This window comes from Pristiophorus japonicus, chromosome 19 (genome assembly GCF_044704955.1).
Source record: "Pristiophorus japonicus isolate sPriJap1 chromosome 19, sPriJap1.hap1, whole genome shotgun sequence".
Taxonomy (NCBI): domain Eukaryota; kingdom Metazoa; phylum Chordata; class Chondrichthyes; family Pristiophoridae; genus Pristiophorus; species Pristiophorus japonicus.
Window position 1 is genome coordinate 16,241,208 of NC_091995.1, and position 24,904 is coordinate 16,266,111.

Sequence of the window (24,904 nt, forward strand, 5' to 3'; positions counted from 1 at the left end):
ACTTTGCAAATTGTAACTCGATCTACTTTGACTTCCTGAGCGACAGAGGACAGAGCTCCCCAGAAGACAGCAAGGGCCAACCAAAGTGCCTTACCCCAGTCCAAATGCATGGCTGGCCCAGCCAAATTGCCTTACCCCAGTCTAAATGTATGCCTCTGCCAGCCAAAGTGCCTTACCCAAGTCCAAATGCATGCCTTCCCCAGCCAAACTCCTGTACCCAGTCCAAGTGCATGCCTGCCTCAGCCAAAAGTGCCTTCCTATGCCTCCCCCCCACCCCCCATCATAGATATCATAGATGTGGAAGGCATTGTGTACGGATTGTTAACAGGTTTATTGGATATGAAAGGAATGGTGTCCACTCCAACTATGTCCCTTTTAGGGGATTGGAAGAACATGATCCATCTTTGACAAGTTCCCTCTCTCCCATCCGATTCCTCCCCCCCCCCACCCACATCTCTCACTCTCCCCCCAGCCTCACTCTCCCCGCCCCACCCCTCAGACTCTCTCTCTCTCCCCCCAGCCCAGGCTCTCTCTTTCTCTCTCCCCCCACCCCAGGCTCTCTCTCCCCCTGCCCACCCCAGCCTCTCTCTCCCCGCCCCAACCCCCAAGCTCTCTCTGTCCCCCACCGCCCGCCCCCCCAGCCTCTCTCTCCCCACCCCACCCCCCCCCCAAGCTCTCTCTCTCCCCCACCGACGCCCCCAGCCTCTCTCTCCCCACCCCACCTCTCAGGCTCTCTCTCTCTCACCCCCGCCTCTCTCACTCTCTCCCAAGCCCGCCCCCCCAGCCTCTCTCACTCTTCCACCACCCCCCCCCCAGCCTCTCTCTCCCCACCCCACCCCCCAGACACTCTCTCTCTCCCCCCACCCTTGGCTCGCTCTGTCTCTAACCCCCCCCTCACCCGATGCTCTCTCTCTCTCGCCCCCTCCCAACCCAGGCTCACTCTCTCTCCCTCTCTCTCTGCCCCCCCCCACCCCAGGCTCGCTCACTCTCCCCCCACCCCAGGCTCTTCCCCCCCTCCCCCCCCCCTCCACAAGTTCTCTCTCTCCCCCCACCCTAGACTCCCTCTCTCTCCCTCCCCGCAATCTCTCTCTCTCTCCTCCCCCCCCCGCAATCTCTCTCACTCTCTCTTCCCCACCAATCTCGCTCTCCCCCCCCCAATCTCGCTCGCCTCTCCCCCCCAGGCTCCCTCTTCCTCTCCCAAATCTCTCTCTCTTCCTCCCCCCAATCGCTCTTTCTCTCCCTCCCCAATCTCTCGCTCTCCCTCCCCAATCTCTCTCTCTCTCTCTCCCTCCCCACAATGTTGCTCTCTCTCTCCCTCCCCCAATCTGTCTCTCTCCCTTCCTCCCCCCAATCTCTCTTTCTCCCTCCCTCCCCCCAATCTCTCTCTTCCTCCCCCCAATCTCTCTCTTCCTCCCCCCAATCTCTCTCTCCCTCCCCAATTTCTCTCTCCCTCCCCCAATCTCTCTCTCTCTCCCTCCCCCCAATCTCTCTTTCTCCCTCCCTCCCCCAATCTCTCTCTCTCTCTCCCTCCCCACAATCTCTCTCTCCCTCCATCCAATCTCTCTCTCCCTCCCTCCCCCCAATCTCTCTCTCTTCCTCCCCCCCAATCTCTCTTTCCCTCTCTCCCCAATCTCTCTCTCCCTCCCCACAATGTCGCTCTGTCTCCCTCCCCCCAATCTCGCTCGCGCGCTCTCTCTTTCCCTCCCCCAATCTCTCTCCCTCCCCCAATCTCTCTCTCTCCCTCCCTCCCCCCAATCTCTCTCTTCCTCCCCCCAATCTCTCTCTCCCTCCCCCTCCCCACAATCTCTCTCTCCCTCCATCCAATCTCTCTCTCTCTCCCTCCCCCCCAAATCTCTCTCTCTCTCTCTCTCCCTCCCCACAATCTCTCTCTCCCTCCATCCAATCTCTCTCTCTCTCCCCCTCCTCCCAATCTCTCTCTCTCTTTCTCCCCGTCCCCCCGCCGCCGCCGCTCTCCCCCTTCCGCCGCTTAGGACTCGCGGCTCAGCGGGAGGCTCGGTCGGCGCTCGATCGAAGGAGCAGGCTCGCAGAGGAGCAGCAGCTCGGTCAGCTCGTGGAGCAACAACGTGGTCGAACTGATCGCAGGATCCCACTGCCGGTTCGGGGCCCCACTGCTCTCCCCGCCCCAGCTTCTCTCTCTCCACCCTCACTCCCCCATCCTCTCTCCCGCCATCAGCCCCCTGCTGCCATCAGGCCCAGGCCGGCCGGGGGCGAAAGGAGGGAGAGACAGTCGGAGCCTCAGGTCCTGTTTCTCTGCACCACGCGAATGGAATGACTCGGGCCGGGGGGAGAGCTTGACAGGGGGCGGGGCTTGTCATCTGTCGGTCAAAAAAGTGCAGTACGGGCACTGGTGGGATCAGGGCTGGACAGATCTGTCAAAAAAAGTGCATTCAAATAATTAGTCCCTTCAATTGGTCATCTCAATTTCAGCGTTTATAAGCTGTGAAAGTGGAAATGTTCAGACTCGGAGTGTAAGAGTCTTTTTCTGAGCGTTTTGTGTAGGGGTATTGTACAAGCAGAGTAGAGGAAAATTCACCTTGCAGTCTATAATGTTATAGCTGACGCAGAAATACTGGAGGCCCACAATGGATAACATTCCATGCTTTTCTTCCCAGTACAAACATAACAATGTCTCATTCCAATTTCTCCTCCTGGTATAACAACCATCTTCACTTCTTTAAGTCCAAGGGGCACACAACCGGATAAGCCGTCCATTCCTAGATTTGGCTTGCCACATTAATCTCTATCTGGCTTTGCTCACCTGTGGAGAAACCATCCATTACTATTGCATCGTCCTGGAAGTTAATGGTAACTGCAGGCTTCTCTTCTCTACTGCCTTAAACAACTTTGCCCACCACCTCCTCTCTCTCATTTCTAACAAGTGCGAGGAACTCATGTAGTTATTCCTCATGTCCATCTGTTGAGCTGTCTCGTTGCTTCTGTCTTCCCCTTGTTTACTCAGCCAAATGTCCCCCAGCCCTTTCACCATCATTTCCCTGAAACCTGGCCTCTCACTAGTTTCTGCCCTTTTCCCCACACCCCGTCCAAAATTATCTCATCCACGAGACCTTTATTTCTGTTCTCTTGACCCTCCCTTTCCCACCAATCTCCTGATCAGCCAACAGCCATTTTTGTGAATGGCTTAATTTACATAGTTGCCTTTTAAACCCACTGCCATTACCCGTTTTTATGATCACAACTTCTTTAATCACAGGATGTGGGCATCGTTGGCAAGGCCAGCATTTATTGTCCATTCCTCATTGCCCTTGAGAAGGTGATGGTGAGCCACCTTCTTGAATCGCTGCAGACCTATGTGGTGAAGGTGCTCCCACAGAGGTGTTAGGTAGGGTGTTCCGGGATTTTGGCTCAGCGATGATGAAGGAATGGCGATATATTTCAACGTCAGGATGGTGTGTAATTTGGAGGGGAACTAGGAGGGGTTTGTCTTCCCAACACCTGCTGCTCTTGTCCTTCTCGGTGGTAGAGATCACAGGTTTGGAAGATGCTGTTGAAGAAGCTTTGGTGAGTTGCTGCAGTGCATCTTTGATCTGTCTGTCCTATCCAGGTAATGTCCCATATTGAACCTGCCTTTCCCTTCCAATGTCCTTAGAGTGCTGTTGCCTTACAGATATGTACCCACTTCCCTTCAGATAAGGTTTCTGCCTCTGCCACAACACTGAAATGACACTGACCAAAGTCAGAAGTGACATTCTCTGCTACAGTGGCTATGGTATGTTATCCTTCCTTTAAACTTTGACTTGTCAATCACACGACCCTCCTCCAATGTCTCTTCTCTATTGCTCAATTCCCTGGCACTGTTCTTGCTTAGCTCTATGATAATGCATCTAATTTTAACCAGAGCATCTGCAGCAATGGCTTCTCTTTCCAGCCAATAGCTTGTGAGTCTCCAAAGTATCTATCCTTTGTTCCTTCATCGAGTTGGCATCATCAAAGCTAGGCATTCAGTTTCCATATATACGCCAATTAAGAAATAGGAGCAGAAGTCGCCCATTTGGCCCCTCGAGCCTGCTCCGCTATTCAATAAGATCATGGCTGATCTGATCTTGGCTTCAAATCCACTTCCCTGCCCACTCCCCAGAACCCTTGACTCTCTTATCATTCAAAAATCTGACTATCTCCGCCTTAAATATATTCAATGTACCAGCACCCACAGCTCTCTGGGGTAGAGAATTCCAAAGATTCATCACCCTCTGAGAGAAGACAACCCTCTTCATCTCCATTTTAGATGAGCGACCCCTTATTCTGAAACTATGCCCCTTCTTTCTAGATTCACCCACGAGGGGCAGCATCCTCTCTGCATCTAACCTGTCAAGCCCCCTCATGATTCTTATACGTTTCAATAAGATCAACTCTCATTCTTCTAAAATGCAATTTGTATGGGCCCAACCTGCTCAACTTTTTTCATAAAACAACCTCTTCATCTCAGGAATCAACCTCATGAACCTTCTCTGAACAGCCTCCAATGCAAATATATACCTCCTTAAATAAGGAGGACAAAATTGTATGCAGTACTCCAGGTGTGGTCTCACCAACATTCTGTACAGTTGTAGCAGGACTTCCCTACTTTTGGACTCCATCCCCTTTGAAATAAAGGCCAACATTCCATTTGCCTTCCTGATTACTTACTGCACCTGCATCCTAACTTTATGTGTTTCATGCACAAGGACCCCCAGATCCCTCTGTACTGCAGCATTTTGTAATCTCTCCCCATTTAAATAATAATTTGCTTTTGTATTTTTCCTATCAAAGTGGATAAGCTCACACTCTACCACATTATACTCCGTCTTCCAATTTTTTGTCCACTCATTTAGCTGTCTCTATCCCTTTGTAGATTATTTGCATCCTCCTCGCAACTTGCTTTCCCACCTATTTTGTACTATCAGTAAATTTGTCTACATTACACTCAGTCCCTTCATCCATGTCATTAGAATAGACTGTAAATATTTGAGTAAAAAGTAATAGCTTTACTTATACACCATCTATCTTGACCCCTCCTTGTGCTGTCAGACTGTATCTCCGACTTCTAGTCTTGAATCTGCGACCCTTTATCTGATTGCACATCGCTCCAGTGCTTTGGAATGTATTTCTGCTTTACGGGTGCTATAAATAGGCAAACTGGTATTGTTGTATTTATATGCATTGGAAATTAAAACTTGTGCTAACCTGATTGTACTCATTATTAGGTACATTCCAATTGTTGCAGTAATGAAGCAGTTTCCCTGCATTACGCCAAAGTGGACACAAAGCAAGAAGGGAGGATGAGGAGAATGAATATGGAGGAACATGATGTGGAGTACGCCACCATCAAATGAAGTGGTGGCAAGAAACTTGACATACCTCAAAACCCCGATCCGACAGATTCCTACCCCTGTCACTAGGAGACCTGGGGCAATTTTAAACAATATCTGGCACATCGACCATCTTGCTCTTTATTACTCTGCCAATAAGGTTGCAACATGTTAGCTATGAATGTGTGTAAATCTGCAGTTATTCCTAATTTCCCAGTGGTTCAATATTCGGCACTTTCAATTAATTACCCTGTAGAGGCTATGGGCTAGGTTTTATACTTTTGTGCATATCGCCCAAAAATGGGCAGTATTTCCGGTGTGGGCGGTAAAAATGGGTTTTCAGATCGTCGGCTTCTTACCCATTCTCAAATCACCTAGTCTCCATTTTTGAAATTGGGCATTATTGCAAGCGATATGAAATGGGCGTTAGCATTAAATTTCTCTGACCTTCTGTCGTAAAGTGTCGCTGTCCTTAGCAACGGCATGGCAATGCTCGATTCCTGTGATTCAGGAGGTCAAGGATCATCATGACACGCACTGAAGAGGAGACAGAGAGAGAGGGAGCTGAGAGGGACTGAAAGCATGTGTGGCTGTGGTGTGTACTTGTTTGGCTGTTGTGAGAGGCACGACGGAGATTCACCAGCAGCAAAAAGCCTACCTTGCATCAAGAACATAGTTGGCACCGAGTTTTTCTCCAACAAATAATATATAACATGGAAGGGATGGTAGAGGCCCTGGAGCTGGTAGCGAGGAACACTGGTAGCAGAGGGCTCCTAGTGGTCCCAGAGCGCTGCACTGCACCACAAGGTGATGCACCCCCATTGCTAATGACACATGAGAGTCAGGAGCAACATCTTGCTTCTGGCTCAGAGCACGTTCCCACCTTGGGACCATCCTCTTCCGTATCCATCCGAGCAGCGTTTCGGCTCTCATCCCGCCCCACCCCCCCCACCCCGCCCAATCAAGCATCGCCTGAGGAGCTCCTCAGCCAGGTGGTTTAGAGTCAGGAGGGGAAGGGGAAGGGGTAGAGGTGGGTGGGAGAAGCTGGGGTGGGGGGAGGGTTGTTTTTTACAGAAATACTGATGATTTCAGACAAATGTTCGGTTTAAATGTTTTTTATTTAACAAAACCTTGTTGCACATTGGCTCAGATAGCTGCACCATTACACGCTGGTGATTCCTTAACATCAAAGGGTATACTTACACTTAACTTCAATCAACTTAAACTTTAACTGTCACAAAGGTAATGCCCACCATTGATGTATGACCTGCACACCCAGTAGTGTATCAGCCTTGTAAATATCACCAACGTTCTTTCACGCAAAGCGCTCATTGATGAGCTCTTGTCACCATGGGTCCTTTCAAGTGGTCTACAGGGAAGTGGGGGAATTGGAATCCACATCAGCCTGATTGTCTGGGCCGATGTCAGCATCTGCCTCCTCAATCTCCTCTTCCTCTCTGTGGTGAGGTGGCCTGTCAGAGCCAAGTTGTGCAGCATGGAGCACTCCACCATGAATTGAGCTACCTGCTCAGGGTGGTATTGGAACGTGCCTCCTGAGTTGCCCAGGCATCTAAAGTGCTGTTTAAGCACTCCAATGGTTTTCTCCATGATATTGCAAGTGGCTCTGTGGCTCTCATTGTATTGCCTCTCAGCTTCGGTGTTGGTGTCATGCAGGGGGGTCATCAGCCAGGTGGCGAGGTCACCAAGCATCCAGCATTGACCTTGTGGCTGATTGTTAATCAAGTCAGATACAGTGCTCTTATGCAAGATGCGAGCATCATGGATGCTGCCCAGAAATGTAGCATTTACGGCCATTATAATTTGCTGGTGGTCAACAATGAGTTGAAGATTCAGGGAGTGGAATCCCTTGTGGTTCGTGAAAACCTCTGCATCCTGAAAAGGTGCCCGCATCGCAATGTGCATACAGTCTATTGCTCCCTGCACCTTGGGGAAGTTTGCAATTCTGGAGAATCCTAGAGCCCTCTCAGTCTGTGCCTCCCTAGTCATAGGCAAGCTGATCAAGTCCCTCCTGCGTGCGTACAGGGCTTCAGTGACATGTCTAATGCAGCAATGTGTGGCATGCTGAGACAGACCACAAATGTCACCAGCTGAGGCCTGAAAAGAACCCGATGTGTAGAACGACAGTGCCGCAGTGACTTTGACCTCGGCGGAGAGTGCGGTCCTGATGGTGCTGGCAGACTCCAGATCTCCCCTTATGAGCTGGCATAGCTCAGTGATAAACTCTTTGTGTCTCCGAAGGCAGGTGGTGTCTGGCAAGTCGAGGTAAGACCACTTGTCCCTGTACTTGCGAGGAGTGTAACATCTCGTCCTCCTCATCAGTCTGGCAGGTCTTACATTGGGCACATAATGCTGTGGAGCAGACCTTTGGCCATCTCGACTCTGCAGCATGTAATTGATCATCAAGAGAGGGTGAGAAAAGACAGGCCCCATTGCAATAGCTCTCTGTTTTCCACCGCTTGGTCACAAAGAATTAATGTCCCGACGAAGACACCTATTAAATTCGAATTGGTTACAGTATCGTCAAGATGTTTGTACAGATGTTCACATCACCTCCAAAGACCTCCAGAGTACATCTAAACTCCCCCGAGGTTGAAGTAGAGCAGCCTTTTAAAGGATGCGACATGTGATGTAGAACATGGAGTCCATAATGTTATGATTAATTCTGGTTAGTTCCACTTTTTCCAGGCGGTTTTTTGGGCTAGCGATATTGTGGGCGATATGTGTGCGAGTTGGTGAAAGTGACACCGGGTGATCTCATGGCAATTAATTTCGGAAAATGTGATCTTTACGACAAAAAAAAGTGGGCGGCCGGTAATATTGAATTTCGCCGTTAATTCCATGTGGAAACTAATGCTGGGCAATATTATGGGGGTTGATTTTGCCCATTCTGATGATTCCGCCACAAAATTTGGGCAAACGATATTATCATTTCCCGTCGTTATGCACATAAGTTTCCAAAAAATGCCTGTCAGTTTCCAATTTGTGGCTAAATAGGTGATAAATGGGCGTTATACGTCATTTCAGCGGTAAAATGGACATTAATTGGGCATTAAGCATGCAAAAAAGTGGAGGTTCTAGCCCTATGTGTCTCTGACCCAATCTTAGAAAATTGAAACTTCCTTATCATTAACAGAAAATATGTTTCCTAGCCTCACAAACTAAAGAAGGTGGGAAACGAGATCCTCCAAGTCACTGCGTGTAGCGACAAAGTAAATGAAAATTGCGTCATGTGGGTATTTCTGGTGAAATTATAAAAGCACTCTGAAAAATGTATTTGCTGTGTTCCTAGAAATAGGAATTAAGAAATCTTCTCAGTGTTTACATGGTCGATAACAGATGTTTTTCAGAAAAGGAATATATCCCAAAATGCAAATATGCTACTTACTATTAACTGGTTTCCGTTTGTCATGAATATTAAAATACTTAACTCTGCATGCCAGATTTACCATAGCTTTTCATCCAAGTGTCACAAATATTTCAATTTTGCACTTGACATTTTCTAAGATTCAATGTCACCAGTCACTTCTGAAAGTGGACCGAGGGTCCCCTATGATTTAGAGGAGGATTATGTGGTCAACCATGTCAAAGGCTGCAGACAGGTCCAGAAGGATGATGAGGGGAAATCTACTTTTGTCACAGTCACATAGGATGTCATTTGCCACTTTGCTCGGGGCCGTTTGAATGCTGTGGCATGGGTGAAAATATGATGGGATGGGTTTCAAATCTGGAGCTGCGGCAAAAATGTGGCACAAATTTTGGAGGTGGCAACATGTTCAAGGTCTTTGGAGCACAAGGGGAGTTTGAAGATGGCACAGTAGTTTGCAGGGCCAAGGGTGAGTTTTTTCAGGAGGGGCTGCTGACGGCAGATTTGAAGGGGAGGGGGACAGTACCTGAGGAGAGATAAACGAAAAGGGGATAAGGGGTTATGGGGAGCGGGCGGGGAAATGGAGCTGAGTCCATGACCAGATCAGCCATGATCTTATTGAATGATGGAGCAGGCTCGAGGGGCCATATGGCCTACTCCTGGTATTATTTCTTATGTTCTTATGTAAGTCATGAGATGTTAGTTGCCTTTGCACCAGAGCCGCTTTCCCCCCGCCCTGACAACAGAATGCATTCAGACTGGACTAGTACTGTAGAACTGAGGAAAGCTTCACTTGTTTATTAATTTAAATTTGAGCTGACTGGACTTTTATTTTAATAATAACATTTAATTATCTGCTATTCTTAAGTAGAAGCTATTCAAGCTAAATGTTTTTTCAGAAAAGTCTGGAGTGCTCGCAATTGCTTTTGGAGGTAACTGCCATTGCTCAACCATCATCTCCCCTGCCCCACACTCGTCTCTTCCCACCCAATCTGGCATGGATCTGAGAAAGGACACTGAATTGGTTAAAACTGATCCTTCACGAGGCTGAACCTTTCTCCGCCTTTTGGCCACATTGTGAATAAAAGGCGTAGAAGTTATGGTAACAAAACTTGAGGATCCTACTATAATGGTTCCGAAGTGTATTTATAAGCGAGTGCAGTTGATAAATATCCACTCAAATTAAGTCTTCAAACTTTAAATATAATAAATCATGATGTCTTTATATTCAGTACTACAATTTAGCAAATGTTGTTGCTTGGGATAGGGCTCAGACAGAAATAAACATAGCCTAAAGATTAAAAATATTTTATAAAAGGATGAGAGCAAAGTTTAGATCAGCAATAGTGTTAAAAGTAATACAAATACTTCAAGTTCAGAAAAAATATTGGAAATAATAACAAACTAACTGTTCAAAATACAACAGAATACAACAGTGCTATTGAAGGAGTGCAGCGAAGGTTCACCAGACTGATTCCCTAGATGGCGGGACTAACATATGAGGAGGGACTGGATCAACTGGGCCTTTATACACTGGAGTTTAGAAGGATGAGAGGGGATCTCATAGAAACTTACAAGATTCTGACAGGACTGGACAGGCCAGATGCGGAAAGAATGTTCCCAATGATGGGGAAGTCCAGAACCAGGGGATGCAGTCTTAGGATAAATGGTAGGTCATTTAGGACTGAGATGAGGAGAAACTTCTTCACTGAGTGTTGTTAACCTGTGGAATTCCCTACCGCAGAGAGTTGTTGATGCAAGTTCATTGGATATATTCAAGAGGGAGTTAGATATGGCCCTTACGGCTAAAGGGATCAAGGGGTATGGAGAGAAAGCAGGAAAGGGGTACTGAGGGTACCTCAGCCATGATCTTATCGAATGGTGGTGCAGGCTCGAAGGGCTGAATGGCCTACTCCTGCACCTATTTTCTATGTTGCTATGTTTCTATGAATATGATCAGTTGGAACATGTGTTGAAAACATCAGGGCATAAGGGCAGGAAATGATATTTTCCGAAATTAGAAGTTCTATATACCAATGCATGTAGCATAAGAAATAAAACAAGTGAATTAGAAGTGCAAATACAATTAAAAGGAGATGACATTGTGGTCATCACTGAGACCTGACTACATGCTGAGCAGGAGTTGTTCATAGAGTCCAGATAGCAGTGATAAATAACCTGGATAAATAAGCACGAAGATCACAGAAGTTTATAGCAAAAGCTCAGTAGTTATAATGGGAGACATCATTTTTCATATAGACTGGACAAGATTAAAAAAAAAGCACAAACCCAGCAAAATTCTTGAGTGTATTCTAGAAAGTTATCTAGAACAATATGTTCTTGAACTAACAAGAAACTGGCCATCTTAGACTTAGTAATGATTAACAACTTATATTTATATTGCGCCTTTAACATAGTGAAACGTCCCAAGGCATTATAAGACAAAAACTTTGACACCAAGCCACATAAGGATAAATTAGGGCAGGTGACCAAAAGCTCAGTCAAAGAGGTAGGTGTTAAGGAGTGTCATGATGGAGGAACGAGAGTAGGGGGCAGCTAGGTTTAGGCACAGAATTCCAGAGTTTGGGGGCCTAGGCAACAGAAGGCACGACCACTGATGGTTGAGCGATCATAATCAGGGATGCTCAAGAAGGAAGAATTAGAGGAGCGCAGATATCTCGGGGGGGGTTGTGGGGCTGGAGGAGATTACAGAGATAGGGAGGGTCGAGGCCAAGGAGCGGTTTTGAAAACAAAGATGAGAATTTTGAAATCGAGGCGTTGCTGAACCGAGAGCTAATATAGGTCAGCAAGCACAGGGGTGATGGGTGAGCGGGCCTTGGTGTGAGTTAAGACACGGGCTGCCGAATTTTGGATCACATCTAGTTTACGTAGGGTAGAATGTGGGAAGCCAGCCAGGAGTGTATTGGAATAGTCAAGTCTAGAGGTAACAAAGGCATGGATGAGGGCTTGAGCAGCAGATGACTTGAATTAATGAGCTGAGGATTAATGAACCTGAATTCATCCAAAGGAACATTTGGCTAACAGTGACAATATGATATAATTCGATAGGATGTTTGAGAAGGAGAAGGGTGAGTCACGAATCAAGGTTTTAAATTTAGGTTTGGCTAACGTTAGAGGGATAAGGCAGGAATTGACCACAATAGACTGAGCAGAACTATTGACGGACAAAACAACGGATGAACAGTGAGAGGTTTTCAAAAAAGTATATGGTGGTACACAAAAACTATACATACTCCTAAAGGGCTATTTGTGTGATTAAACAAGCTTGGTCAACAACGAAAGTGAGGGATGGTATAAAATGAAACTAAAATGTAGGGCTTATATGTAAGCAAAGAACTGTAGAGATAAAATGGACTGGTAGAGATGTAAAGAACAGTAAAGGGATACAAAGAGAGTGGGAAGAGCTGCAAAAAGGGAATACAAGAAAAAGCTTGCGAGGGATATCAGGGACAACACTCAAAGTTGTTACAAAAATATTAAGAGAAAGAGGGTGGCTAAGCGTAATGTGGGCCACCTTAATGACAGACACAGTTGATATTGTAATTGGAAATCAGGAAATGGCAGAATTACTAAATAGTTACTTTGCATTTGTTTTCACAGTAGACGATGAGGATAAAATACCAGAGATACAAGGAAAAATAAAAATAAATCAAGAAAGGAATTAACTAGATTCAATATAATTATTTTTAAATGGTGATGGAAATCTAATGAGATTAAAGATAGGTAAATCTCCAGGATCCAATAGTTTCCACAGCGTATGAAAAGAAGTAGGCGAGGAAATTATTGATGCTCCAATCATGATCATCCAAAACTCTCTTGATTCAGGGATTGACCCTTGGATTGGAAAATTGACACTGTCACTTCACTATTTAAGAAGGGTAAGAGAACTAAACTGGAAAAGATAGGCCTATTGGTCTAACGTCAGTTGTGGGAATGTTTTTTTTTTCATTCATGGGATGTGGGCATTGCTGGCAAGGCCCGCATTTATTGCCCATGCCTAACTGCACTTGAATGACTTGCTGGGCCATTTCAGAGAGGCAGTCAACAGTCAACCACATTGCTGTGGGCCTGGAGTCATATATTGGCCAAGACCGGGTAAGGGCGGCAAATTTCCTTCCCTGAAGGGCATTAGTTACGAGAGTCTGTTACTAGGGAGGGAGCGACTGAGTATTTGGACAAATAGGAGCTCATCGGAGAGAGCCAGCGTGGCTTTGTAAAGGGTAAGTCAGGTCTAGCAGACTTGTTGGATTTTTTGAGGTTGTTACTAACGTGGTAGATAAGGGAACCTTATTCATATGGACTTCCAGAAGGCTATCGACAAGGTACCACATAAGAGATTGTTAAGACAAATGAGAGTGCGTGAAATTGGAGGCAACCTATTAGCTTGGATAGGGAATTCGTTAAGAGGCAGGAGATAAAGAGTTAGGATAATGGGTATGTACTCAAATTGGCACGATGTGGTTAGTGGTGCCACTAGGAATCAGCACTGCTACAGTTTGTCACTATATTTATAAATGACTTGGATGAAGGAATAGAGAGCTGCATACTTAAGTTTGCTGATGATACTACGTTAGGGGGCGCAGTAAATAATGTAGATGGGAACAGAAAGTTTAACAAATGGGCATTGAAAGATTAAATGAGTGGGCAAAACTGTGGCAAATGGATTTCAATGTAAGCAAATGTGAAGTCTTGGACTTAAAAGGGATAGAACAGGGAACTTTCTAAATGAGAAAAGCTAAAAACAGTGGAGTGCAAAGAGACTTGAGGGTCCAGGTACATAAATCATTAAAATGCCATGAATAGGTAGAGAAAATAATCATAAAGGCTAATGGAATGCTGGCCTTTATATCTAGCGGACTAGAATTCAAGGGGTAGAAGGTGTGTTATAGATATATAAATCCCTGGTTAGACCCCTCATGGAATCCTGTGAGCAGTTCTGGGTGGCACACCTTAGGAAGGATATATTTGCCTTTGAGGGATTGCAGTGTAGGTTTACTAGAATGATACCCAGAATCCAGGGGTTAAATTATGAGGGGAAATTACACAAACCAGGGTTGTATTCCCTGGAATTTAGAAGACTAAGGGGTCAATTGATTGAAGTTTTGAAGATATTAAGGGGAACAGATAGCATAGATAGAAAGAAACTATTTCCGCTGGTTGGGGAGTCTAAACCTAAGGGAGAGAGTCTAAAATTTAGAGCCAGTCCCTTCAGGAGTGAAATTAAGATACACTTCTACACAGAAAGCTGGTAGAAGTTTGGAACTCTCTTCAGCAAACGACAATTGATGCTGGGTCAATTGTTAATTTTAAATCTGATGCTGATAAACTTTTGTTAACCAAAGGGATTATGGAATATGGGGCAAAGGCAGGTATATGAAGTTAAATCGCAGATCAGCCATGATCTCATTGAATGGAGGAACAGGCTCGAGAAGCTAAATGGTCTCCTCCTGTTCCTGTGTTCCTATCTCAAGAGGACTAGAATACAAAGGGGTGGCAGTTATGTTACAGATGTATATAGTTCTGGTGGGACCCTAGCTGGAACACGGCATCCAGTACTGGTCACCCCGCCTCAGAAAGGACATAATGGCCTTGGAGGGAGTACCGTGTAGATTCACCTGAATGATAGTGGGGCGAAAAGGGTTAAATTGAGGACGTTACATATACTCAGCTTGCATTCCCTTGAATATAGAAGATTTAAGCTTTAATCTAATTGAGGTGTTCAAGATAATTCATGAATTTGATAGGGTCGATAAAGAGAAAGTATTTCCTCTGGTGGGGAGAGTTGAGAACATAGAGGCAGAATCTTAAAATTAGAGCTAGGTCATTCAGGGCTGATATCAGGGAGCACTTCTTCACACAACGGGTAGTGGAAATCTGGAACTCACTCCCACCAAAAGCTGTTGAGGCTGGGGTCAATGGCAAATTTCAAAACTAAGATGATAGATTTTTTTTGGCAAGAGCATTAAGGATTATGGAGGCAAGGCGGTTAAATGTGGCTCAGATGCACTGTCAGAGGTGCTATCTTTCGGATGAGACATTAAACCGGGGTCCCGTCTGCTCTCTCACAGGTGAACGTAAAAGATCCCATCTCACTATTTTGAAGAAGAGCAGAGGAATTTTCCACGGTGTCCTGGTCCAATATCTATCCCGGAATCAACATCACTAAAACAGATGAACTGGTCATTATCACATTGCTGTTTGTGGGAGCTTGCTGTGTGAAAATTGGCTGCCGCGTTTCCTGCATTACAACAGAGACTACACTTCAAAAAGTGCTTCATTGACTGTAAAGTGCTTTGGGACGATCTGAGGTCGTGAAAGGCGCTATGGAAATGCAAGTATTTCTTTATAAGTTCAACGTTAGCGGTAATTCCTTACCTCAAACTGAGACTCACACAGTAGCTTTTATCTAATAAACAATTTTTGAATGACTTTAAAAGAGATTGAGGCGGGTCCTGACTCCCCGGAGAATTGTGTTAACAATTGGGGTCCGGGGAAAAAAATATTCAGTTTCGAATCTACCACTTGTGTAGCATGTACGCTTAATTTGGCCACTTGTGAGGGTTTTGGTTTAACCCTTTTGTTGATAATAAAGAAGAAAGCTGCGGACTGCAGGAAGGTATCAATCAACTGGTCAGGTGGGCAGATCAGCGGCAAATGAAATTTAATCCGGAGAAGTTTGAGGTAATGCATTTGAGGAGGGCTAAAAGGAAAGGGAATATATATTAAATGGTAGGACATTGCGAAGTGTAGAGGAACGAAGGGACCTGGGAGTGCATGTCCATAGATCCCTGAAGGTAACAGGCCAGGTGGATAAGGTGCTTAAGAAGGCAAATGGAATGCTTGCCTTTATTAGCCGAGGCATCGAATATAAGAGCAGGTGGGTTATGCTTGAACTGTATAAAATACTGGTTAGGCCACAGCTGGAGTACTGCATCATCATCTGCATGCAGTTCTGGTCACTGCATTACAGGAAGGACATGACTGCACTGGAGAGGGTACAGAGGAGATTTACAAGGATGCTGCTGGGAGAATCTTAGCTATGAGGACAGATTGGATAGGCTGGGTTTGTTTTCCTTGGAACAGAGGAGGCTGAGGGGAGACCTGATTGAGGTGTATAAAATTATGAGGGGCCTAGATATAGTGGATAAAAAGGGCCTATTATCTTAGCAGAGGAGTCAACAACCAGGGGGCATAAATTTAAAGTAATTAGTAGAAGATTTAGAGGGGATTTAAGTGGAAATTTCTTCACGCAGTGGGTGGTGGGGGACTGGAACTCACTGCCTGAAAGGGTGGTAGAGGCAGAAACCCTCACCACATTTGAAAGATACTTGGATGTGCACTCGAAGTGCCGTAACCTGCAGGGTTACGGACCTAGTGCTCGAAAGTGAGATTAGGCTGAATAGCCTCCTGTCGGCCGGGGCGGACACGATGGGCCAAAATGGCCTCCTTCTGTGCTGTAACTTTCTATCATTCTATGAACTAGCTTGGAGCTCACAGCGCAACGCGAAAGCGTGCCGTGCTTTGGACAGTTCTTCCACCAGCCACTAGATGGAGACGATTTCCATGCTGAAGAAAACTACAAGACAGATTCATTATAACTCAACCATATGCAGCGAGCAGTAAAAGGGTTAAATGAAAATTAAAGAGAAGGTGGGAAGTTTTAGGTGCGTGTGGGCATTAAATGAAACCTGTTTAAATGGCTCGGGGTGTAAGACTTCATTGTGTCGTATTAGTAACATCTCAAATAAGTTAAGCTCCGATATCAGGTCAAATCTCTAGGCAAATTTCAGAGAATTATAAAAATAATAGTAGTGGACTTCAATTACCCTGCTATAGACTGGGTGGTGGGGGGGAAACAGAGTCAAGGGTAATGAGGGGGAAGAATTCCTAAAATGTGAACAGGGGAACTTTCTTGATCGATATGATTCCAGCTCAACGAGGAATGAAACAGTGCTGGATCTAGTTCCCTTCAGCCTCCTCTGTTCTGGGGAGTAGGGCAAGTGGAGTGTGTCTCAATGGGAGTGCATCTGGCTGATACTGATAACATAATTAAATTTTAGGTAGTTATGGAATGGGATGAAGAAAAATCAAAGGTGAAAATACCCAACTGGAAGAAAACCAATTTCAATTATTTGAAAAGGCACAGGTTATAGATTCATAGAAATTTACAGCGCTGAAATTGGCCATTCAGCCCATCGTGTCCATGCCGGCCAACAAAGAGCTATCCAGCCTAATCCCACTTTCCAGCTCTTGGTCTGTAGCCCGTAGGTTACGGCACTTCAAGTGCACATCTAAGTATTTTTTAAATGTGGTGAGGCTTTCTGCCTCTACCACCCTTTCAGGCCGTGAGTTCCAGACCCCCATCACCCTCTGGGTAGTAAAATTTCCCCTAAAATCCCCTCTAAACCTCCAACCAATTACTTTAAATCTATTTCCCCTGGTTGTTGGCCCCTCTGCTAAGGGAAATAATTCCTTCCTATCCACTCTATCTTGGCCCCTCATAATTTTATACACCTCAATAAGGTCTTCCCTCAGCCTCCTCTGTTCCAACGAAAATAACCCCAGCCTATCCAATCTTTCTTCATAGCTAAACCTTTCCAGTCCAGGCAATATCCTCGTCAATCTCCTTTGTACCCTCTCTAGTGCAATCACATCTGTCCTATAATGTGGTGACTCCAGCTGTGACCTGACTAGTGTTTTATACATTTCAAGCATAATCTCCCTGCTCTTGGATTCTAAGTCTTGGCTAATAAAGGCAAGTAATGCGTATGCCTTCTTAACCACCTTTTCTACCTGTCCTGCTACCTTCTGGGATCTGTGGACATGCACTCTGTTCCTCTACACTTCTCAGTGTCCTATTGAGTATTCCCTTGCCTTGTTAGCCCTCAGCACTGAAGCACTGACCACACTTGATCAGTTCCTTTGGGCAGGCCACATTGTCCGCATGCCAGACACAAGACTCCCAAAGCAAGCGCTCTACTCAGAACCGTGGAATATTTGTTTTCCCGATGGTGATTTTAACCGTACAATTACAGGGCGCACATTCAGAAGGGTGTCCCACTAATACACACAGTTTAAAGGGGCATACAGTTAGTTTACCATTGCCGGCTGCATGCGAGCATTGCGAGCAGAAGAGCCAAAAACCTCGGTGCGCGCGCGGAACAGGAGTTAAACTGGTTGCCGCTCTGTCTGCTTATTTCCTCCTTCCTAAAATGGATGTCAGTATTTACTCGGTGCTCTGAGGAAACACATTGCCTTTTTTTCTACGTAACAATGCAGAATACGTATAATTCACGGTTAGAGATTCGTATGCTCTGCTGCAGGGCTCAATTGCACCGATATTTATCAAATAAAATTAAAATTCGGCGCTTTCTACAACTGGCATTCATTGGCAACGACAGGTTTGCAGCCGCAGTGCATTTGGAAATCAACCCACATATATATTTACATGTATATATAAACCAGACACACTCACACGTATATACATGTATCGACACACCAGCGAGTTCACACTAGGGAGAAGTCGTTCACCCGCTCCATGTTTGGGAAGGGATTCACTCGGCCATCCACACTTCTAAAGCACCAGCTGGTTCATATCAGGGATAGACCATTCACCTACTCTGAGTGTTGGAAGGGATTCATTCGGTCAACGAGACTGCTGACACACCAGCGAGTTCACACTGGGGAGAGGCCATTCACCTGCTCAGTGTGTGGGAAGGGATTCACTCACTTTTCCAGCCTGCTAAAACACCAGCGAGTTCACACTGGGGAGAGACCTTTTATCTGCTCAGTGTGTGGGAAGGGATTCACTCAGTCACCCAATCTGCTGACACACCAGCGAGTTCACACTGGGGAGAGGCCATTCACCTGCTCCACGTGTGGGAAGGGATTCACTCACTTTTCCAGCCTGCTAAAACACCAGCGAGTTCACACTGGGGAGAGACCTTTTATCTGCTCAGTGTGTGGGAAGGGATTCACTCAGTCACCCAATCTGCTGACACACCAGCGAGTTCACACTGGGGAGAGACCTTTTATCTGCTCAGTGTGTGGGAAGGGATTCACTCAGTCACCCAATCTGCTGACACACCAGCGAGTTCACACTGGGGAGAGACCTTTTATCTGCTCAGTGTGTGGGAAGGGATTCACTCAGTCACCCAATCTGCTGACACACCAGCGAGTTCACACTGGGGAGAGACCTTTTATCTGCTCAGTGTGTGGGAAGGATTCACTCAGTCACCCAATCTGCTGAAACACCAGCGAGTTCACACTGGGGAGAGATCGTTTATCTGCTCAGTGTGTGGGAAGGGATTCACTCAGTCACCCAATCTGCTGAGGCACCAGCGAGTTCACAAGTGATTGTAGGGTTTGGATTCTGCTGTTATTGCTGCTGTTATTCACATCCTACTGAATCGTGTTCATTCTGTTAGTTGGTGTTTGTTTCTGCTGCTGTTAATGAACCTTTAACTAGGTTGGAGTTTAGTATTTTGATATTTCAATTAACGGTGCATCGATATTTGATGACTCCAAGATAAGAGGAGACCAACTAATGTCCTGTTACTGACTGCTCCATTTTTGATCGGGGAGGAGGAGTCGTGAGAGATCGGGGTCCAGGAGCATTGTGATCGGGCCCCAGGAAAGGCGAGGGTTCAGGGCCCAGAAGAGGCGAGGGCCCATGGGGAGCACGGGCCAGCCCACGTTGCGATCTATGGATAGTAGAAGCATGTGTGCGCACTAGGTCCATGCAGCAGAGCTTGGTCTCCAGTCGTCTTGGTTAACCCTTGCCAGTGAATCTAGACCTACCTCTTTCAAGCCCGTGTGGTGGCTGGTGTACAACGGCCACCCCACGTTAAAAGAATCCATGCACAAGCATCTTCCACCCTTCAGTATGTCGTTCGGGACCTAGAATGTCAGGTCCATCATGAAAATATCTGTGGACTCATCCCTTTTTGGTGTGAAAGCGTGTCATCCTCGATTCGAGGGACTGCCTAATACTTTACTCATACATGTATATACTCATAATTATAAATATTTTAATGTATATATATATATATACATATACACAAATATATATACAAACACGCACATTTTGTGGTATATGTCAATGACTTAGACTTGAATGTACGGGGTATGATTAAGAAGTTTCTATGATACCAAAATAGGCTGTGTGGTTGCGAATGAAGAAGAAAGCTGCGGACTGCAACATGGTATCAATCAACTGCTCAGGTTGGCAGAAGAGTGGCAAATGGATTTAAATCCAGAGAAGTATAAGGTAATGCATTTGGGAAGGGCTAACAAGGCATGGGAATACCCATTAAATGGTACGACACTGAGAAGCGTAGAGGAACAAAGGGCACGTTGGAGTGAATGTCCACAGATCTCTGAAAGTTGCAGGTCAGGTAGATAAGATGGTTAAGAAGGCACACGGATTATTTGCCTTTATTAGCCGAGGCATATAATACAACAGGGAGGTTATGCTTGAACTGTATACAACATTACTTATGCCAGTTAGAGTACTGCAATCAGTTCTGGTCACCACATTACAGGAAAGATGTGATTGCACTAGAGACGGTGCAGAGAAGGTTTAACGAGGATGTTACCTCGTGTGGAGAATTTTAGCAATGAGGAAAGATTGGATCGGCTGGGTTTATTTTCTTTGGAACGGAGGAGGCTGTGGGGAAAAGCTATTGATGAGTATACATTTATATGGGGCCAAGATAGAGTGGATAGGAAGGACTTGTTTCCCTTGGCAGAGGGATCAACAGCCATGGGGCATAAATACTAAGTAATTGGTAGGAGGTTTAGGGGGGAATGAGGGGACATTTTTTCACGCAGAGGGTGGTCTGAGTCTGGAACTCACTTGGATGTGCACTTGAAGTGACGTAACCTACAAGGCTACGGACCAGCCGCTGAAAAGTGGGAATCGGCCGGATAGCTCTTTGTCGGCCGGAGATGATACAATGGGACGAAATGGCTTCTTTCCGTATTGTAAATTTCTATGACTCTATGATTTTACATGCACACAAGCATATATGCATGCACACGCACCTATGTATTATATACATGTATTTATATACACACACACATATACATATACATATATATATCAGAATAAAATTGAATTATGTTATGTCAAAATTCAGTTACCACTTACGCCTGGTTTCCAGTTTGGTCATATTGGGTAAGCCCCATCTTGCTTTCCCGTTAACTATACACACTGAAAATAAAGAAAATGAAGAATTGCATTTATATAGCACATTTCACAACCAAATTAAATAATTTTTGAAGTGCAGTCGCTGTTGTAATGTAGGAAATGCGGCTGCAACTTGCGCACTGCAAGCTCCCACAAAGCTGAAAACGACTGGATAATCTGTTCTTTTTTGTGATGTTGGATGAGGGAAGACTTCATGGGATCTATTGCGACCACCTCAGAGAGCAGATGGGGGTCTCGGTTTAAAGTCTCATCCGAAAGACGGCACTCTGTGAGTCAGCCTGGATATTTCTGGTCCCAGAGATGAGAGTGCTGCCCACTGAGACACGGCTGCTACTAAAATGTCAATTCACCTCAAATGGGACTCGAACCCACAAGCCCTCAGTAAGGAGACCAGTGCCTTATTCATTAGGCCACTGGGACTGGTAGACGTAATCCCCTTATTATCTCACTCTACTTTTAACGTATTCAAAAATGCGGCACACATAATCATCCTCCGTCTTCTTGCAATCTTCGGGCTTTTAAAAGTCAAATTTGAGCTCATCTGATAATTACTTGATTTGCCTCATCCTCTCCCCTGCTCGTTTCAATCTCGGTTCCTCATTTAGAAAGTTAGAAACATACAGCATTCTCTCTTTCCGCCTGTCCCATGTCTTCCGTTTATGTTAGCTCCAACACAAGACGGGTGAGAGCTCACAGTTCAACCTAACACTTAACATTTCATTAAAAAATATGCTTCCTGACATCAGATGAGGGGCAGATTTTGGCTTTGGTATAGATGTTAACTTCGTGCGATAACGTCAAACGGGCGATGTCAATGAAAATATCAATGGCTAGAGATGGAAAACGGACTGCAATTGGCTATCACCCGTTAAAATCTTACCCAACAGTCGGAGTCAGATATATGTTTTCCGCCTCACAGAAATTTTATTAAAATGCTATTAATTATCATTTCGGTAATTCTGGTTGAATAATATGGGTCGAGTTCCTCTGGTCCCTCCTATGTATCGACATCTTGAAAACGTTGATCAGCATTTCTGGGTGAATCGGAAGCATTTGTTCAAAGAATTCCTAGACAATCTGGATAGAATATTGAAACCTTTAAGAACGTATTTGCCCCGGTCGAATTCGTGTTTCTCCGCGGTGATTTTAAGCGAACAATTACAGGGCGCACAGTTAGGAGGGTGTCCCATTAACGCACACACTTTACAAGGGCACACAGTTAGTTTATCATCGCCGTCTACATGCGAGCGTTGCGAGCACAAGAGCCAGAAATCTCGATGCGCCGCACGGAACAGGAGTTAAACTGATTGCCGCTCTGTCTGCTCATTTCCTCCTTCCTAAGATGACCGACTGATGTTAGTGTTTACTCGGTGCTCTAAGAAAACACATTTTTTGTTTAACTTAGCAATGCAGAATACATATAATTCACGCGTTAATGAGAAGGACATGGTTATAGATTCGCCTGTTCTGCTGCAGGGCTCCCACTGCACCGATATTTATCAAATTAAATTAATCATAAAATTAATCTTCGGCGCTTTCTATCATCGGCACTCGACCCGCATCGATAGGTTTATAGCCGGACAGCATTTGGATATCAACCCACACACACATATATTTATTATATATATATATATATATACACATATGTATATATATATATATATATGGACATATAAAGCAGACTTACTCACAGGTATATACATATATTTACACATACTTATATATATACAAACACACACTTTTTGTGGTATATATCAATGATTTAGACTTGAATATACGGGGTATGATTAAGAAGTTTGCAGATGATACAAAAATAGGCTGTGTGGTTGATAATGAAGAAGAAAGCTGCGGACTGCGGGAAGATATCAATCAACTGCTCAGTTGGGCAGAACAGTGCCACGTGGAATTCAATCCGGGTAAATGTGAGGTAATGCATTTGGGGAGTGCTAACAAGGGAAGGGAATACACATTAAATAGTACGACACCGAGAAGGGTAGAGGAACAAAGAGACCTTGGAATGCATGTCCACAGATCCCTGAACGTAGCAGGCCAGGTGGTTAAGAAGACATACGGTATATTTGACTTTATAAGCCGAGGCATAGAATACAAGAGCAGGGAGGTTATGCTTGAACTGCATTAAACACTAGTTAGGCCACAGCTAGACTACTGCAATCAGTTCTGTTCATCACATTACAGGAAAGATGTGATTGCACTCGACAGGGCGCAGAGGAGGTTTACGAGAATGTTGCCTGGACTGGAGAATTTTAGCTATGAGGAACAATTGGATAGGCTGGGTTTATTTTCTTTGGAACAGAGGAGGCTGAGGGGAAACCTTTTTGAAGTCTATAATATAATGAGGGTCCAAGATAGAATGGATAGGAAGAACCTATTTCCCTTGCCAGAGGCATCAACAGACAAGGGGCATAGATAACAAATAATTGGTAGGAGGTTTAGAGGGGATTTGGTGGCACATTTTCTCACCCAGAGGGTGATGGGAGTCTGGAACTCGCTTGGATGTGCACTTGAAGTGATGTAACCTACAAGGCTCAGGACCATGAGCTGGAAAGTTGCAGACGCATTTCCTATATTACAACAGTGACTGCACTTCAAATAATATTTAATTTGGTTGTGAAAGGTGCTATATAAATGTAATGTTTATTTTCAGTATGTAAAGTTAATGGGAACAGGATAGGGAGATAGCTGTGCTACCAAACTGGAAACCAGGCGTAAGTGGTAATTGCATTTTTCATATAACATAATTATGTTTTAATTCTGAATTATATATGTGTGTGTATATAAATATATGTGCGTGTATATATATATATATGTGTGTGTGTGTGTGTGTGTGTGTGTGTGTGTGTGTGTGTGCGTGTGTGTGTGTGTATCAATGTGTATATAAATACATGTATATATTTATATATTTAGACGTGTGTGTGTATGTGTGTGCGTGTGTGCGTGTGTGTGTATGTATATATGTGTGGATTAGGTTGGATAGCTCTTTGTTGGCTGGCGGGGACACAATGGGAAGAAATGTCTTCTTTCCATGATGTAAATTTCTATGATTGTATGATTCTGCATACACACACAAACACACACACGTATACATATATATACATGTATTTATATACACAAAGATACACATACACATATATATATATATATATATACACATATTTATATACACACACATATATATTTCAGAATTAGAACAGAATTATGTTATATGAAAAATGCAGTTACCACTTACGCCTGGTTTCCAGTTTGGTTGCATTGCTATCTCCCCATCCGTTTCCCATTAACTTTTCGCGCTGAAAATAAAGAAAATAAAGAATTGCATTTATATAGCACCTTTACAAACAAATTTAATACTTTTTGAAGTGTAGTTACCGTTGTAAAGTAGGAAATGAGGCTACAACTTGCGCAGAGCAAGCTCCCTCAAAAGTGATAATGGCTTGGTTATCTGTCTTTTTGTGATGTTGGATGAGGGATGGCCAGGACACCGGGGAAGATTTCAAAAATACTTCAAGGGGTATTTTACAACCACCTCAGAGAGCAGACGGGGTCTCGCTTTAAAGTCTCATCCGAAAGACGACACCTGCGCTTTGCTACACTGTGTGCGTCAGCCTGGATATTTCTGATCCCAGAGATGAGGGTGCTGCCCACTGAGACACGGCTGCTACTAAAATGTTAATTCACGCAAGACGGGACTCAAACCCACAATCCCTGGCTTTGGAGGTCAGCGCCATATCTATTAAGCCGCTGGAGCTGCTAAACGGTTCGCTTCTACTATCTCACTCTACTTCAAGTTTTCAAAAATGCGGCACACATAACCATTCCCCGTCTTCTTGCAATCAGATGAGAGGCAAATTTTGGCTTTAGGAATGGATCTCGTTTTCGTGCGATAGCGTCTAACGGGTGACGTCAATGGGGAAAGATGGAAAACGGACGACCAATTGGCTA

General features: G+C 44.9%; 1 pseudogene; it reads left to right on the forward strand.

The window, feature by feature from the left end:
- The window catches only part of LOC139230131 (zinc finger protein 850-like), a 101,088-nt pseudogene extending 82,032 nt beyond the window's left edge, over positions 1–19,056 (forward strand).
- The last annotated feature ends 5,848 nt before the right edge of the window (positions 19,057–24,904 follow it).